The sequence below is a fragment of the Mycteria americana genome, chromosome 2 (genome assembly GCF_035582795.1).
Source record: "Mycteria americana isolate JAX WOST 10 ecotype Jacksonville Zoo and Gardens chromosome 2, USCA_MyAme_1.0, whole genome shotgun sequence".
Classification (NCBI taxonomy): Eukaryota; Metazoa; Chordata; class Aves; order Ciconiiformes; family Ciconiidae; genus Mycteria; species Mycteria americana.
The window spans coordinates 160,575,914-160,591,471 of record NC_134366.1 but is presented as its reverse complement, the minus strand read 5'-3'; the positions used below and the strand labels follow the sequence as shown (position 1 = coordinate 160,591,471).

General features: G+C 43.8%; 1 long non-coding RNA gene across 1 annotated transcript in view; it reads left to right on the top strand.

The window, feature by feature from the left end:
* LOC142406369 (uncharacterized) overlaps positions 1–15,558 on the top strand; it is an 81,016-nt gene that overhangs the window by 31,732 nt on the left and 33,726 nt on the right. The window lies entirely within an intron of this gene.

Below are 15,558 nucleotides of genomic sequence, written 5' to 3'. Positions count from 1 at the left end.
TTCTTCCTTGTAAATACCATTCATTTTAACCTGTACATTCCTTTTAACACTGATTTTCTTGAATTTTAGGAGGTTTTCACAGTAAGGTCTCACTGTTAGATGTACATATACACAGATAACCTTAAAGTAAATTTATGGCAATACTTTTTCCTAAATCATTTAAATGAAAGTAGTTGTTTAAATTATTTTCAGTGCCATGTGGGATTCTTCATATACTGATTCATATACTGTTTGAGTCTTTAAAAATCTGGATTCTTTAAGAGATTAGTATCAGGGTTGCATTTTTAAGTTTCCATGGCAAAAGAGCATGTTTGTGTTGGACTGCTTTTTAATGGCATTTTTATGTAAATAACTGCATCTTGGCATGTTACAGGGTAAACTAATGATGCTGCTTCAAGTCCACCAGAGTCAACAAGTAGACAGAAGTATATTGATTCACTGTACATAGGAAGGTCTGTCTATACAACCAAAAGGACTAAAAACTTCTCTTAAATAACTGTTGCATAAAGTTCAAACTTTTTCCCCTTTGTGTTCTTATGCTTACGGAAGCCTAACATAAAGTTGGCATTGTCACAGAACTGCAAAAACAGTTGCTAACATTTTTAGGTGATGAAAATTATTGCTTATTTAAATTCCAAGTATAGTGATGTAATGTATGCATATCTTTAATATATATTGAAATTAAAATACCTGGTTCTGAATGTTGTAATTCTCCCCTTCCCCCAAGTGACCAATCATTAGAAAAATGCATTTAATTATTAAAATCTGTAGCCAGCGATTAACCATCACATATAAGCTCTAGAGATTTGAAGAGAGAAATTAGTATTTTGAAAAAATATAGACATACATTGTCCTGGATATGAAAATTACTTATACAGCGATCCTATGTAGCAAGATTCAGACTACCTTTTGTGATGTACGGCATAACAATTCTGGAAGAGCTGAATAACATTTAAGGATGCTAGAGTAATAGGTGAAAGTAATGTCAATATAACAATTCATGGTCCTTAACACCTTATCTGAGTGCGTGATTAGAAGCCCCTCTGGAAGCAGATGTAACTCTGCTAATCTCATGCCTCGTGTTGCAATGTGCACAAGGGTGGTCTGCCAAAATGGCCAAAGTGGTGGAAAGTTTAAAAACAATAAATGACAGTAACCTTATTCTCTACCTATGTGGCTCTATAGCTCTATTTACCCACAGGCAGCTCTGCACAAACAGATCTCCCTAAGCCAGAGCGGAGCTGAGCAGGGTTTTTCTGATAGTATCAGGATCTGCTTCTTTCTTCCAGTTACTTTCTTGATCTGGAAAAGTTGCCCCAAAAGCCCTCTGTGTTTCTTTTAGATTTGCAGAGCTGCTCTTTCTTAAGAAAGAACACAGACTGTCTTAATCCTATATTTAGTTACATATCAAAATAGAAAGCCCGAAGTTGATCGTATAAAACGCAGACTGTTTTGTTTACGGATTAATTAATTTAACATGCTCCTGGAAATTGCATGTGGGATTCTGATCTCATACTGGTGCAAACTCAGGAGTCATTCCCCTTTAGCCAGTGAAAATAAATAGGCATAAAACTGTTTTGCATAAGGTGAATGATAAGGAAACCATTTAGCGTCATTTGTATAGTGTATGTACTCAGTGGTAACAGAACTTTAGTGTCATGGTTGGACCAGTGCATATTATGAATTAGTGTGCAAATACCACCACATTGTTGAGGTTTCTTGGGAGGCAGCGTGACAGTTTTTATTTTAACAGGCAGGGCCAGGCTTTTGATTGCCTGCTACCCCTTTTTGCTTCATCAAACTAAGGGAAAAACTATTGAAATCACTCGCTTGATCCAGTTAAACTGAGCTTGGGATGCCTGCTGGAAAGAGGAGATGAAGATAAATGTGCCACCTGTTTGGTCCACCAGTCCCAGGGATGGCTGGTTACCAAATCAGTCCCCAGAGTAGCTTAAAGCGGTCTCAGAGCTGCTCTAAGGAGTGATTTCTGGCTGGTGCGTATGGCTGCGGTGGTACTCTGGATATGGCCTCTTCCTGCAGAAGTGTCTTCTGTGCCCAGAGCTGTGAGAGGAAAGGTGTTGACCTGGCTATTTTGGCTCTCCATGGTCCCAGGATGCCTTTTAAAGCAGGGAATCCTTAGCTGGCTGGTTAAGGGAGTTTGAGGGTCCTTTCACACAGGCACCAGGCAGCCGAGGGGCTGGCATTGAGCCAGAGACCCTCCTTGGCCGATTAGGCTGGTGTTGCTGAAACCAGAATGAAGTCCCTGACCTGTTCCGATAACATTGTTTCCATGTTCCTAAGGTTGCCAACGCTTAAATTGTTTGACTTGGTGGCACTGTAGCTCTCTAGCAGTATAGTATAATGTGCAGTCAAAAGGCCAATTCTCCTTTCATTTACACTGAGAAATCCCTCTTAGACGCAAAATCTCATCATAGCAGAGAGGAGGATCCTGAACGTGGTATGGGAGACTGGGTGGGTAGGGAGGGACATGACAGAGCGGAGCAAAGTTACCAAGTGGGAAAATGTTGCAGGAAGTCAATGTGTTGCTCTTGGCATAGGTGAGACAGCAGGGAAAATGGGCTTCATGGATTGCCCCCAGCAGGGAATGTGAAAGTCTTGGAAGTACAGACTGGAGCATAACATTCTTGTGGATGAGGGATGAGTAAGTGGCACTGGTTGTTTAAGACAGAATTGCCCAGGGAAACCAGTGGACGGACAGCACAGCAGCAATACTTACTGGTTTTTCTGCCCTGTCCCCCTCCTGCCCCATGGTGTAAAAGAGGAACAGTCCAGCTGGTTGCAGAGGAACCCGAATTCAGCAGCACGGGCAGGAGGACATGCTCTCTAAGTACTGCCAACGCAGGATCACAGAATCACAGAATCGTATAGATTGGAAAAGACCTTTAAGATCGAGTCCAACTGTAAACCTAACACTACCAAGACCACCACTAGACCATGTCCCTAAGCACCTCATCCAAACGTCCTTTAAATACCTCCAGGGATGGTGACTCAACCACTTCCCTGAGCAGCCTGTTCCAATGCTTGATAACCCTTTCAGTGAAGAAAAATTTCCTAATATCCAATCTAAACCTCCCCTGGCACAACTTGAGGCCATTTCCTCTCATCCTATCACTTGTTACTTGGGAGAAGAGATCGACCCCCACCTCTCTACAACCTCCTTTCAGGTAGTTGTAGAGAGCAATAAGGTCTCCCCTCAGCCTCCTTTTCTCCAGGCTAAACAATCCCAGCTCCCTCAGCTGATCCTCATAAGACTTCTGCTCCAGACCCTTCACCAGCTTCGTTGCCCTTCTCTGGACACGCTCCAGCACCTCAATGTCTCTCTTGTAGTGGGGGGCCCAAAACTGAACACAGTATTCGAGGTGGAACCTCACCAGTGCTGAGTACAGGGGCACAATCACTTCCCTGCTCCTGCTGGCCATGCTATTTTTGATACAAGCCAGGATGCCATTGGCTTTCTTGGCCACCTGGGCACACTGCTGGCTCATATTCAGGCGGGTGTCAACCAACACTCCCAGGTCCTTCTCTGCCTGGCAGCTTTCCAGCCACTCTTCCCCAAGCCTGTAGCGTTGCATGGGGTTGCTGTGGCCCAAGTGCAGGACCTTGCACTGCGCCTTGTTAAACCTCATACAATTGACCTCGGCCCATCGATCCAGCCTGTCCAGGTCCCTCTGCAGAGCCTTCCTACCCTCCAGCAGATCAACACTCCCACACAACTTGGTGTCATCTGCAAACTTACTGAGGGTGCACTCGATCCCTTCATCCAGATCATTGATAAAGATATTAAACAGAACTGGCCCCAACACAGAGCCCTGGGGAACACCACTTGTGACCGGCCACCAACTGGAGTAAACTCCATTCACCACCACTCTTTGGGCCCGGTCATCCAGCCAGTTCTTAACCCAGCGAAGAGTACACCTGTCCAAGCCATGAGCAGCCAGTTTCTCCAGGAGAATGCTGTGGGAAACCATGTCAAAGGCTTTACTGAAGTCTAGATAGACAACATCCACAGCCTTTCCCTCATCCAATAAGTGGGTCACCTTGTCGTAGAAGGAGATCAGGTTGGTCAAGCAGGACCTGCCTTTCCTGAACCCATGCTGGCTGGGCTTGATCCCTTGGTTATTATCTACATGCTGTGTGATAGCACTCAGGATGATCTGCTCCATCAGCTTCCCTGGTACCCAGGTCAGGCTGACAGGCCTGTAGTTCCCCGGGTCCTCCTTCTGGCCCTTCTTGAAGATGGGCGTCACATTAGCTAATCTCCAGTCAACTGGGACCTCCCCAGTTAGCCAGGACTGCTGGTAAATGATGGAAAGGGGCTTGGTGAGCACATCTGCCAGTTCCTTCAGTACTCTCGGGTGGATCTCATCAGGCCCCATAGACTTGTGAGTGTCTAAGTGGTGCAGCAGGTCACTCACCATTTCCCCCTGGATTACTGGGGCTCCATTCTGGTCCCCGTCCCTATCTTCCAACTCCAGGGGCTGGGTACCCAGAGAACAATTGGCCCTGCTATTAAAGAGTAAGGCAAAGAAGGCATTAAGTACCTCAGCCTTTTCCTCTTCCTTGGTCACCGTGTTCCCTCCAGTGTCTACTAGGGGCTGGAGATTCTCCTTAGCTCTCCTTCTGCTGCTAATGTATTTGAAAAAGTGTTTTTTGTTGTCTTTTACAGCAGCAGCCAGATTGAGCTCTAGCTCAGCTTTGGCCCTTCTAATTTTCTCCCTGCACAGCCTTGCTACACGTTTGTAGTCCTCCTGAGTTGCCCGCCCCTTCTTCCAGAGGTCATAGACTCTCCTCTTTTTCCTGAGTTCGAGCCAAAGCTCTCTATTCAGCCAGGCCGGTCTTCTTCCCCGCCGCCTCGTCTTTCGGCACCTGGGGAAAGCCCGCTCTTGTGCCTTTAGGAATTCCTCCTTAAAGAATGTCCAGCCTTCCTGGACTCCTTTGCCCATCAGGGCTGCCTCCCAGGGGACTGTCTCGACCAGTCTCCTAAACAGGCTGAAGTCCGCCCTCCGGAAGTCCAAGGTGGAAGTTTTGCTGACCCCCCTTGCCGCTTCTCCACGTATCAAAAAGTCTACCATTTCATGATCACTCTGCCCAAGACAGCCTCCAACCATCACATGGCTCACAAGTCCTTCTCTGTTGGTGAACAAGAGGTCCAGCGGGGCACCTTCCCTCGTTGGCTCACTCACCAGCTGTGTCAGGAAGTTATCTGCCACGCACTCCAGGCACCTCCTAGATTGTTTCCTCTCTGCTCCATTGTATTTCCAGCAGACATCTGGTAGGTTGAAGTCCCCCACAAGAACAAGGGCTAGCGATCGTGAGGCTTCTCCCAGCTGCTTATAGAATAGTTCCTCTGTCTCCTCATCCTGGTTGGGGGGTCTGTAACAGACTCCCACTACAATATCTGCCTTGTTGGCCTTCCCCCTGATTCTCACCCATAAACACTCCACCCTATCATCACCATCATTGAGCTCTAAACTCTCCAGACACTCCCTGACGTACAGGGCTACCCCACCACCTCTCCTGCCTTGCCTATCCCTCCTGAAGAGTTTATAGCCATCCATCACCGCACTCCAGTTGTGCGAGTCATCCCACCACGTTTCTGTGGTGGCCACCATATCATAGTTTTCCTGACGTACAATGGCTTCCAGCTCCTCCTGCTTGTTACCCATGCTGCGTGCATTGGTGTAGAGGCACTTCAGCTGGGCTGTCGTCCGTGTTTCCTTCATAGAAGAACACCCCTTGCGTGCTTTGAGGCATTTCACTGGCGTTTCCCTCTTGGCTCCTGTTGCCTCAGTATCCCCTAGCTCAACTCCATTCAACTTTGGCTGTACCCCAGCGTACCCCACACATCTCGGAGACACAGGCCGAGTGCCCTCGCTAGCACCCGCTCCCTCTAACCGTGGCACGTCGTCCCTCAGCTTCTCTCGGGCAAGCCTGATATTATCCTCCTCCCCCTTCCCCCTGGATACAGCACAGCGCTGTGCCATTAGAGCTGCTGGTAGCATGGGGCTCTTCTCACTTTATCATCAGTCAGGGCTTGATGTGCTAATCTTTAATCATAACGTGTTGGCCTCCAATCTTATCTCTCGCTGGTCAGGAGTATGTATCTAGTGTTTTGATGAACTATCAGTGTAACTTTTTTTTCCTTAGTTGCAGTTTATTTGCTTTTTGGGGACTGTTTGTTTTATTGACTGAATTCCTGGCTAAAAATCCAATAGAAGGCAAAGGATAATTAAGCAAAAGACAACGGTGGCTTCATTTTGTGATGAATGAATTCAGGAAGGAGAAGCAGGGAGGCATATTAAAATATGCTTGTATAAAAAAGTTCTGTAATGTTTTGAAGTAGCATAAAAACACTGCTGCAAAAGGAGTGAGCCTATGGATTTCAAAGCACTCTGAGTTTATTCCATTGTAAATAAAAAGGATTTATCTGTGTTAGAATGTATACACATAATTAGGCCTTATCTGATGACTATTAGTAGGATGGTAAAGAGCTATTTGAATGTAAGCATGGGCATCATTAAGTGAATCATAGGTAACCTCTATATTTGTAGTTAGTTTCAGTTTGCTTAAGGTAGCAGGGTCTTATTCTACTGGCATCTGTTGGTACTTCCAGTAAATACTGGAGTTATAAGGCTGAGAGGGAGCTCTTCAACAACCAAATCACGGGCAGACCTGTAATCCTTTTACTGACTATGCTTCATCTCAAAACTGTCTTTGACCCCAGCCTCTGAGAATCCTATACCTCTGGTGTTTAAAAACTTTCTCGTGGTAGTTCAGGCTGCACATAAGCCAGTATAACTGAGCTGCTGCCAAATGAAGTGATCCTGTTCCCCCAGCTGTGGTTTCCCTCTTCCTCCTTTGCATCAGAGCTAGTGAAAGTGAGGGTGCAGAGTGGGTCAGACCAAGGCAAAACTGTTCCTTTTTTCTCTTTGATTGATTAGGCTTGTGCTGAAATTAATTAATTTCAGTACTAACAGATCGGTTTAAAAATAAACACAAAACTTATGAGCCAGATAAACTGCCATGTTCTGTCTTTGTTATGGAAGGTACAGTACATGGACTTTGTTTCTCTTTTAAGATGATAGATGGAAAACCATTATTATGATTTTTCTTTTAGATAAGAAATGTTGATGCAGCCTCTAGAAGCCTTCACATGGTCTGAGCCATGCTTCTGCACCTCTAGACACTGTGGGCTGCTATGCCCATATTAACTAAAAGGAAAAATCAGATCATCACAGTGATCTGTTTATACTGAAAGAATATAGATTTCATTATGAAATTCAAATTGTTCATAAAGAGGTGTTTGAATGTTCTTATGTATATGTGATTTTAGGGAAATTAGTATCTGGAATATATTTTATTGAGTCAGGTTTACATCCTGGCAGACTTCAAGGGTCTCAATAGAGATGAATGGGTCACAATATATCAACATTTGTCTCACTTTTTGTTACTTAGAGTAAGCACGAATACATGTTCTGTAACCTTGAACTTTAGATTATGAGCTTGCGTGTCCTCTGCAATGATAAACTCCCATAGGGCACTCGGGTGTTTGCAGGAGCTGGATGCCCCTTAGAGAACACGAATCTTATTTCTAATGCACAATTTTCTGGTGCCAGATTGAGAAATGCTGCCCGCTGATGCACTTACATCCTCTGAAAACCAGCCCTGATACTGCTGGCGAGTTCCAAATAGTAACTGTTTCTGATTCACCAAGTGCTGAAGCAACATCAGAAGTTAGTATAACACGTGAGAACAATATCTTTATTTCAAAAGACCATGAGTTTGGGAAAATCTGTGGTTACTCCCACCTGCATAAGGGATTCCCTTTTGGGGGCAGAGGCTGGAGGAATCTCAGCTGCAAATGCAATGAACTGACAAGTATTTATAAACAGGGAGTTACTGTGAATATATTTCTTCAGGCCTACCTCAACTACTCAATTTCTACTGAACCCAGCCTCAGGTTCTTTCACAATGTTTTGGTAAGTTTAAGCATTTGATCAAGTAGGTTTTGATTCATAGGAAAGCAAACAGGCTTGAGGTTTTTTTCCTTTCTTTCATAAATCCTAAACCAGTTAAACTGCATTCCTATTAGCCTGGCAACCTTCAGGAAGAAATAAGTATTACACACAGTATGTATGCAATTTCTGGATAGAAAACAATCTGTGGTTCTACTAGCATACTTCAACTTACAAATCATTAAGGAAGGTGAAGTGGTTTCTGCTGTCCGCACACTGAGGCTCTCTGCTAAGATGTGGTATAGACTATGAAAAATAAGTTAAAGTCCAACTATCTCCCTTTCCCTTTATGATTTTCAATGTGGCAACCACAGAATTTACTCACACAGATAACGAATATTTTAATTCACTTACAGCTGCTAATAGTTTATTGTATTCTTTAGTGTCTGACTTTGTGCTTTGTTTCCTGACATATTTCCACTTCTTGTATGTGCTCCTCTTATGTAGTGAGTGTTTTCATCCTCTACAGTAAATAACTCCTCACTTGGACATTGTTCTCAGACATGCTGGATGAGGGGAGGGAAAAGGATGATGAATTAGCTACCAGGAAAATTTTGTAGTTTATTTACAAGGCAGTAATTAAAAAATAAAACCAAACAAACTTAAAACAGCAGTGTCCCTGCACCTTTAAACACAATTATTCTTCTACTCTGGAATCTGATTTGGGATGGGACCTTATGTTCATATATCCTTCTAAGTGTTTACAGTATGTAGCAGTGCATTTCAAATACTTGCTTTGCCATTTTCTGCCTACCAGTAATTTTGTGGAGCTATTTAAGTCACTTAAATTTTAATACACAGGTATTTGGAAGAAGGATGAATCAGTGGTCAAAAAACACAGCTCATTAATTTTACATAATAGCAACAGAATAAATAGGTCAGTATTTTGTGCATTATTTTACTAATAGGATCATCTAATCGCTGTGTAGTTAGTGTTTATATGGTACCATGAAGATGTAATTTGTTGTACAGGACTAATGCTGTGTTCATACACTTCTACATCTAGGTATACTCGGAAAGAAGTAATTGACCTTGCATTAAGTCCTTTTGGGTTTCTGGTGCACGGTGAAAGAAACCGGGGTAGGATTCAGCTGACCAAGTGCCTATGTGTATCTCTGAGCTACCTGGCTAGACCCCCCACTACAAATAGGAAAGAAATAGCCACATTTGTGGGCCAATTTTTTTCGTAGTAAAGTAGATAGCTGAAAATAGATCATAAGAATCATTTGTGTCTGCTTCTTGACTGCAAAGAAGTTTATGGTGGCTGCGCCTGATGTGGACATGTACCTTGCAGATAACTAAAGTGAGGTGAGAGAAATCCCTGGACCAGACTAGTTCAGTGTTTTCTGCAGTGATTTGGAAGTAAATATAAAGGCTGCTTAAAATGAGTCAAGTAACAGTCTGGGCTGGTTGATTAAAGGGACTGACTCAATGTAACTTGAAGAGACTGTGTATGCCATATAAGTATGTACTTGGTTCCAAGCATGTTTGACATAGTGAATGAAAAATGTTGTTACGCTCTTTTTCTTTGCCCTCCAAGTCTGTGTTTTTCTTTGTGTCAAAGCCTAGCAGGATCAGTTCCTAGAGCAAACCCACCCAAGTTTTAAGTTGTATCAGCCCTAGCTTCCTTCCAGAGACTTCTGAGCTTCTCAGCCTTTCATTCCGGTCAGTAGTGTGGGTGGTATCTCTGAAGCTGAGTCACAGTTTCACATGGTCTGTGGTAAGGTAAACACAAAGCAAATGTAAGACCTTCCTTCCTTCTTGGACCTATGGCAGACACAAAGCTCTCTCCAGCCTCCCCCACACTAAACTGATTGTCTTCTCCTGAGAGTCCTTCCAGCTCCACAGAAGCAGTTGTTCAGGGGATCAGTGGAATCCACATTACCCACATTTTGGGTGCCCAATACTGAATGGCACACTTTACCTCAAACGTAAGCAACCTCTTTCCTTCCAGGGACATCTTTGCATGTCCCAGTCTGGCTCTTCTCTAGAAAATCTTTATTTTCAGGTTTTTGCTAACCTTATTAGCAAAAAAATGAAAACAACTTTCTCAGTGTAGGATTGTGTTGTGTTCCTGCAAGGCTTTCTCTGGTTTCTTCCCCCAGAATTGGTCTTCCAGATGGACCAATGCAGGCTTGGGCTTCTGAGGGGCTCTTTTCAACCTTTTCCAAATCTCTCCTCTACTTTCTATTTTTTTGCTGACCAATACAAGCAGCTGGCCCTCATTTCCAGCTTTTCTAGTAAGCCACACCTCCACTGGTGAGGCTAAATACCCTTCTCTATGCATAGAGAAAATTACCTGTCTGCAACGACCAAAAGGGGATGAATATAGGGACTGATGATAGAATATGCAGTGTGACATCTCTAAGATACGAACCAGATCCTTGTGTGTTGGGAGGAACCACGGCCTGAATCCTCAGAAGTTAATGAGTTATATGTAATTAGAACAACTGGGGAGGATAAGCAAGGATACCTATCTTTATTCCATAACCTCCCTCCTCTGCTTCCCAGACTGTCATGGCTAGTTGGATAGTTTTGATGTAGGGTTCTTCTGCTATTATTATTATTATTATTATGCTCTTATTTTCTCTTTTATGAGAGTCTTTTAGTGGCATGGCATGCACAGTCACTACCATGTGTCACACACTGTCCTGTCCAAGGAGAAAACAGTGCAGTGCAGTCATATACATTCCTTGCATAAACTTTAAATGGGACCACTGGTATGTGCCTACATTGGAAAATGTTCATATCTGAGAAAGGAGGAATGGAAAAAGTGTGCCTTTCAGAAGGAAAGGCTTGTAATTGTCCTTAGTTTTGCAGAAAATTTATTTCTACTTCTTCAGGTCTTGAGAAAACTCTCTCTCTTGCATATGTGAACTTACAGAAAGCTCTGGGGTTCCTGAGATATTGAACTGAGATTTCTTTTTGGATCTACTGACAACCTTTTAGATTTCCTCTGTCAAGCTTTAAAGCATTTGCAAGACCTAAAAACTGGCTCACAGTGGGAAATAAATTCCTCAGTTCACATGCTAAGCATCCGCCAACTCTGTATTCACATTTTTCTGCACAGTTTTACTTAATCTCCTACTGACTGACTGATCATCATTGTTGCTCCTTCCACCCTCCACATGGTAGAGTGCCCCACGTGCTCAGGGAATGTTGTGGAGCAACTGACAGAAAGACTTCTATTGTATGAAGTTGGGAAAATTAGCATCTCTTGCTAGACAATTCACTGCTGAGAGGTTAATAAGATAGGAAAGGCTTGAAACATCTAGTAAAGGGAAAAAATGAACAGGGGGTTCATGACTGAAATCTGTTTCCAAAAAGACATTACTTATATTTGTTGTACTCTTAAGGATTGAACTATGTCTGAAACAATAAGGCCAAAGTAATAATTGGCATCTGGCTACTTTTTAAAAGTTATGCCTGCTTTGTAAAACACATAAGCGAAGATAAATGCAGCTCTTATCTGAATGGAAAGGGAAGATACATAATGAAATTGCATCTTACGAGAAGGTCGTGCTGCACTGCATCATACCAACGAGGAGCTACAGCCCCTTTACTGCTCCAACATCTGTAGATCTGCACTTGATTAGGCACAGGACTTCCATGGGATTTAAGCATAGGTATAGCACTGATGATATTGAGGGTCTTAGGGATTCAGAACTCAGAAATTCACATGATCACACACACTTCCCAGCCACGGAGATTTTTGTGTAGTTAGCGACTATGCTTCGGTAGGCTGCTACTACTGTCTGCAAAACAGGGGGATGCAAATTCCTGGTCCCACTCACCTAATGAAAATCAAGTGAAACTTTTCCTCCCTGTGTTGAAACATCCGCATGGAGAAACCTTTCCAGGCCAGGAGCAGATGGAGCCCTGGGGCTGTGGTTGGGCACGCTGCACGCAGCAGGTAGGCAGAGAATTCTTCTACCATTTGCTGTTCTCCCTTACCACACAAGCAACCCAGATTAAGCTATTGCTTTGATCTTGCCCATTCTTTCTTACGCATGTTGAGTGGGTTACGTATGGCTTCAACAGAAAAGAGAGAGGAGAAAAAGAAATGGCAATTCATGGCTTTTGTACCTGTGCAAACATATTCAAGCAAGACAATCTAGAGCAATGCTTTCCAAATAACCATAAATTAATCCCTCTCTCTGTGACACATTTACCATTTTTATCATGATACACAGTGTCAAATTACATCTCTTAATAACCATTTCAGCCAGTTGAACTACAACTACAAGGTACTATTTAAGACTGTATGGGAAACTAAATAGAGATGCCTGTATATTCTTGTGCCTGTGGTCAAGAATGTGGCACTCCATTGCTCTAGGTGCTAATTATTTTTTTTTAAAGTGATTGAAAAGATTAAAGGCAGTGAAAGAAGTGGATCTGCTTAATGCCCATGTGAGATTGTTTGAAAAATTTGAGGAAAATATATTCGTAATGGGATATATTGGTTCTGTGATCATTTTAATTCAAATTAGTTTTAAAAACATTGTATTTACCATGTGTATCTGTATCTTATGTGCATTCTGGACCTGGGGAGAGCAGGAGTTAATGCTTGTACTGAGTGAGATGACAATTTTCAGAATATAGGAGATCATAAAATCCTGGCTCTCCAAGAGCAGGAAGAACACTGTAGTATTCCTGCTATAAAGCAGCAAGATCTTAGGCAGCTGACTTGTGTTCACTGTATGTCTACAAGCAGATGTATCAGTAGGCTGGTGTGGCTAAACAGGGAGCTTGGTAGAGCTCCAATGCAAAAAGGCAGTATAGAGGAGATGGAAGCAGGGACAGGCTACAGTGAAAGAATTTAGAAACATTGCTTGAGTTTGTAGGTTAGCCTCAGGAAATCCAAAGCTTAAATGCAGTTGAGGCTTGCATGGGAAGCATAACAAGAAGAGCTTCCACTGGTATCTTAGTACAAAAAGACTGTGCAAGGAAAATGTGGGACCACTGCGGAATGGAGGAGGTGATGTAGTGACAGCAGACACGGATAAAGCTGAGGTATTCAATGGTTTCTTTGCCTTCTTTACCAACAAGCTATCCCATTCCTCTGTGCTTAGGGCAAAGGTTCAAAGAGAACTACCAGCAGTAGCTGAGGGTTGAGTCAGGGATTACTTGTGAGTGTTTGACTGGAAAGCTCTATGGGACCAGACAGACCACATCCAAGGTGCTGAGAGAACTGGTTGATGTCTCTGCAAGGCCGCTCTATCACCTTTGAAAGGTTATGGAGATCATGGAAGGCTCCTAATGACTGGTAATAGGTGAATGTTGCAGCCTTCAAAAAGGCCAAAAAGACAGTCTAGGGAACTATAAGCTGATCAGCATCACTTTGGTCCCCATGGAACTTAATGGCGCGAGTCCTCTTGGAGTACATTTCTGGGCGTATGAAGGAGGAGAAGCTGATAGGGAACGATCAGCATGTATCTACCATGGGTAAATCATGCCTGACCAGCCTGATTGCGTTCTGTGATAAAATGACTGGATTTGTGGATGAGGGGAGAGCAGTGGATGTCACTTATCTCAACTTTAGCAAGGCTTTTGACACTGTCTCCAACATCATTCTTGCATCTGAGTTAGGATGTTATGGTCTGGATGGGTGGACAACCAGATGGGTAAAAATCAATTGGATGATTAGGCTCAGAGGAGAGTGGTTAATGGGTTGTACTCTACCCAGAGGACAAATAGAGTGCTACAGGGGTCTGTATACTGGGACTCTCCAGTTTAACATCTTTATCAATTACCTGGAGGACGTGATGAAGTCCACTTTCATCAGGTTTGCAGATGACACTGAATTGGGGGGAACAGTGGGTATGCTGGTGGGCAGGGCTGCCATACAGAGGAACTTAGGCAGGCTGGAGGAATGGGCCAACAGGAACCTTATGGAATTCGGCAAGGACAAATGAAAAGTTTCCTTCATCTGGGAATGCCAAGTCCTTGCACTGATATAGGCTGGAGCTGACTGGCTTTACTGAGAAGGCCCCGGGGAGTCCTGGCAGACAGCACGCTGTGCGTCAGGAGTGTGCCCTGGCAGCAAAGAAGGCTAACAGCATCCTGACTGTGCTAGAGGGAGCGCAGCCAGGAGCTTGAGGGAAGGGATTATCCCGCTCAGCACCTGTTAGACCACATCTAGACACTGTGTCTTTTTGAGTCACAGGACAGGAAATGCATTGAAAAATTGGAGCCAAGTTCAGCTGAGGGCCCCCAAGATGGTTGGAGCCGGAGCTGTGTGAGGAGGAGCTAAGGGAACCCGATTTGTTCAGCCTGGAGAAGAAGGGGCTTCAGGTGGACCTCATAGCACCTGCCAGGACCTATGAGGGGGTCTTCAAGAAGACAAAGCCAGGCTCTTCACGGTGGTGATAGGTGGGTGGACAAGAAACAGCAGGCATAAATTGAAACAAGAAAGGTTCAGACTGGGAATAATGAAAAGAAAAACATGGGAAAAACATAATATTGGGATTGGGTAAAATGGTTTAGGTGCCGAGCTCTAACAGACCATAAATCCTGAATAGTCAGACACCATTTCCTGTGCTCCTGGCTCCGTCTGCTTCATGTAGAAAGCTAAGGTACTTTACCCACCACAGTGAATTTCCATTGGCTAGCAGTGAAACCTGTGATATAGCCCAAATTCTTCATTATAACAAGAATATTTTTTCTGCAAAACCCAGCTATAATATTTGAGTTAGTGCAGGCTCAAGCTTGTGTCTGCATGGCATGGTGCAGAGCTGTATGGACCTACCTGCCAGGTTTCCTGTGTGGGATAGCCTTTTTTATTTGGCTTGGCCTATGAGTTAGGCTTCTGGCAAAATTTATTAAGTGGGACCTAGTGCTACAGGAATGGGTTGCACAAGCACCTGATCACACTTATGCCTGGCTAGCTTGAACATCTGTGCTGTGCTCCTCTACTGTCCGACTTCTGTAGTTAGCAAAGGAAAGGCCACCCCAGGTCTACTTGTTTCAACTGGTATAGCCTTGCCCAATGTTATGTGAATACATAGTGGGTAAAAGGGTTGGTTTTATTTGTTTTTTCTATTTAAGAAAGGATGAAGCTGGTGCGGTAGGAGAGAGGGAGAATGGAGGAACTGGGCAGTTCCAGCTTTTCCACTGCAGAAACCCAACACAAGTTCCCCACTCACTTCCCTCAGCCATGCAGCCAGAGACTGCGACAGTCATTCCTTTCCATTCCTGGAGCATACTCCAGGGTTACTTATAACTCACAGTCTCCTAAAAAAGACCAGAGTTTCAATTTAGACATGTATTCCCTGATTTTGTATGTGAAGGAGAGTGCCTGGTCCAAACTCAGGCAGACCTTGATCCTGCAGCAAAGTATTGTTCCTCTTTCACGTTCTCCCAGCTCTGAGTTTCCTCTAAAGTAAAGGAAAATGGCCTGTACGTAATGATTGTAGCATTAAGGACCCCTCTGGATTTTATCAGCCAGTGGTCTCAGTATGGCCAGAGGGTTCCAGGATTTGGACCCCCAGTCTGGCAAGCATGTTTTGGTGACCTTTTGGGT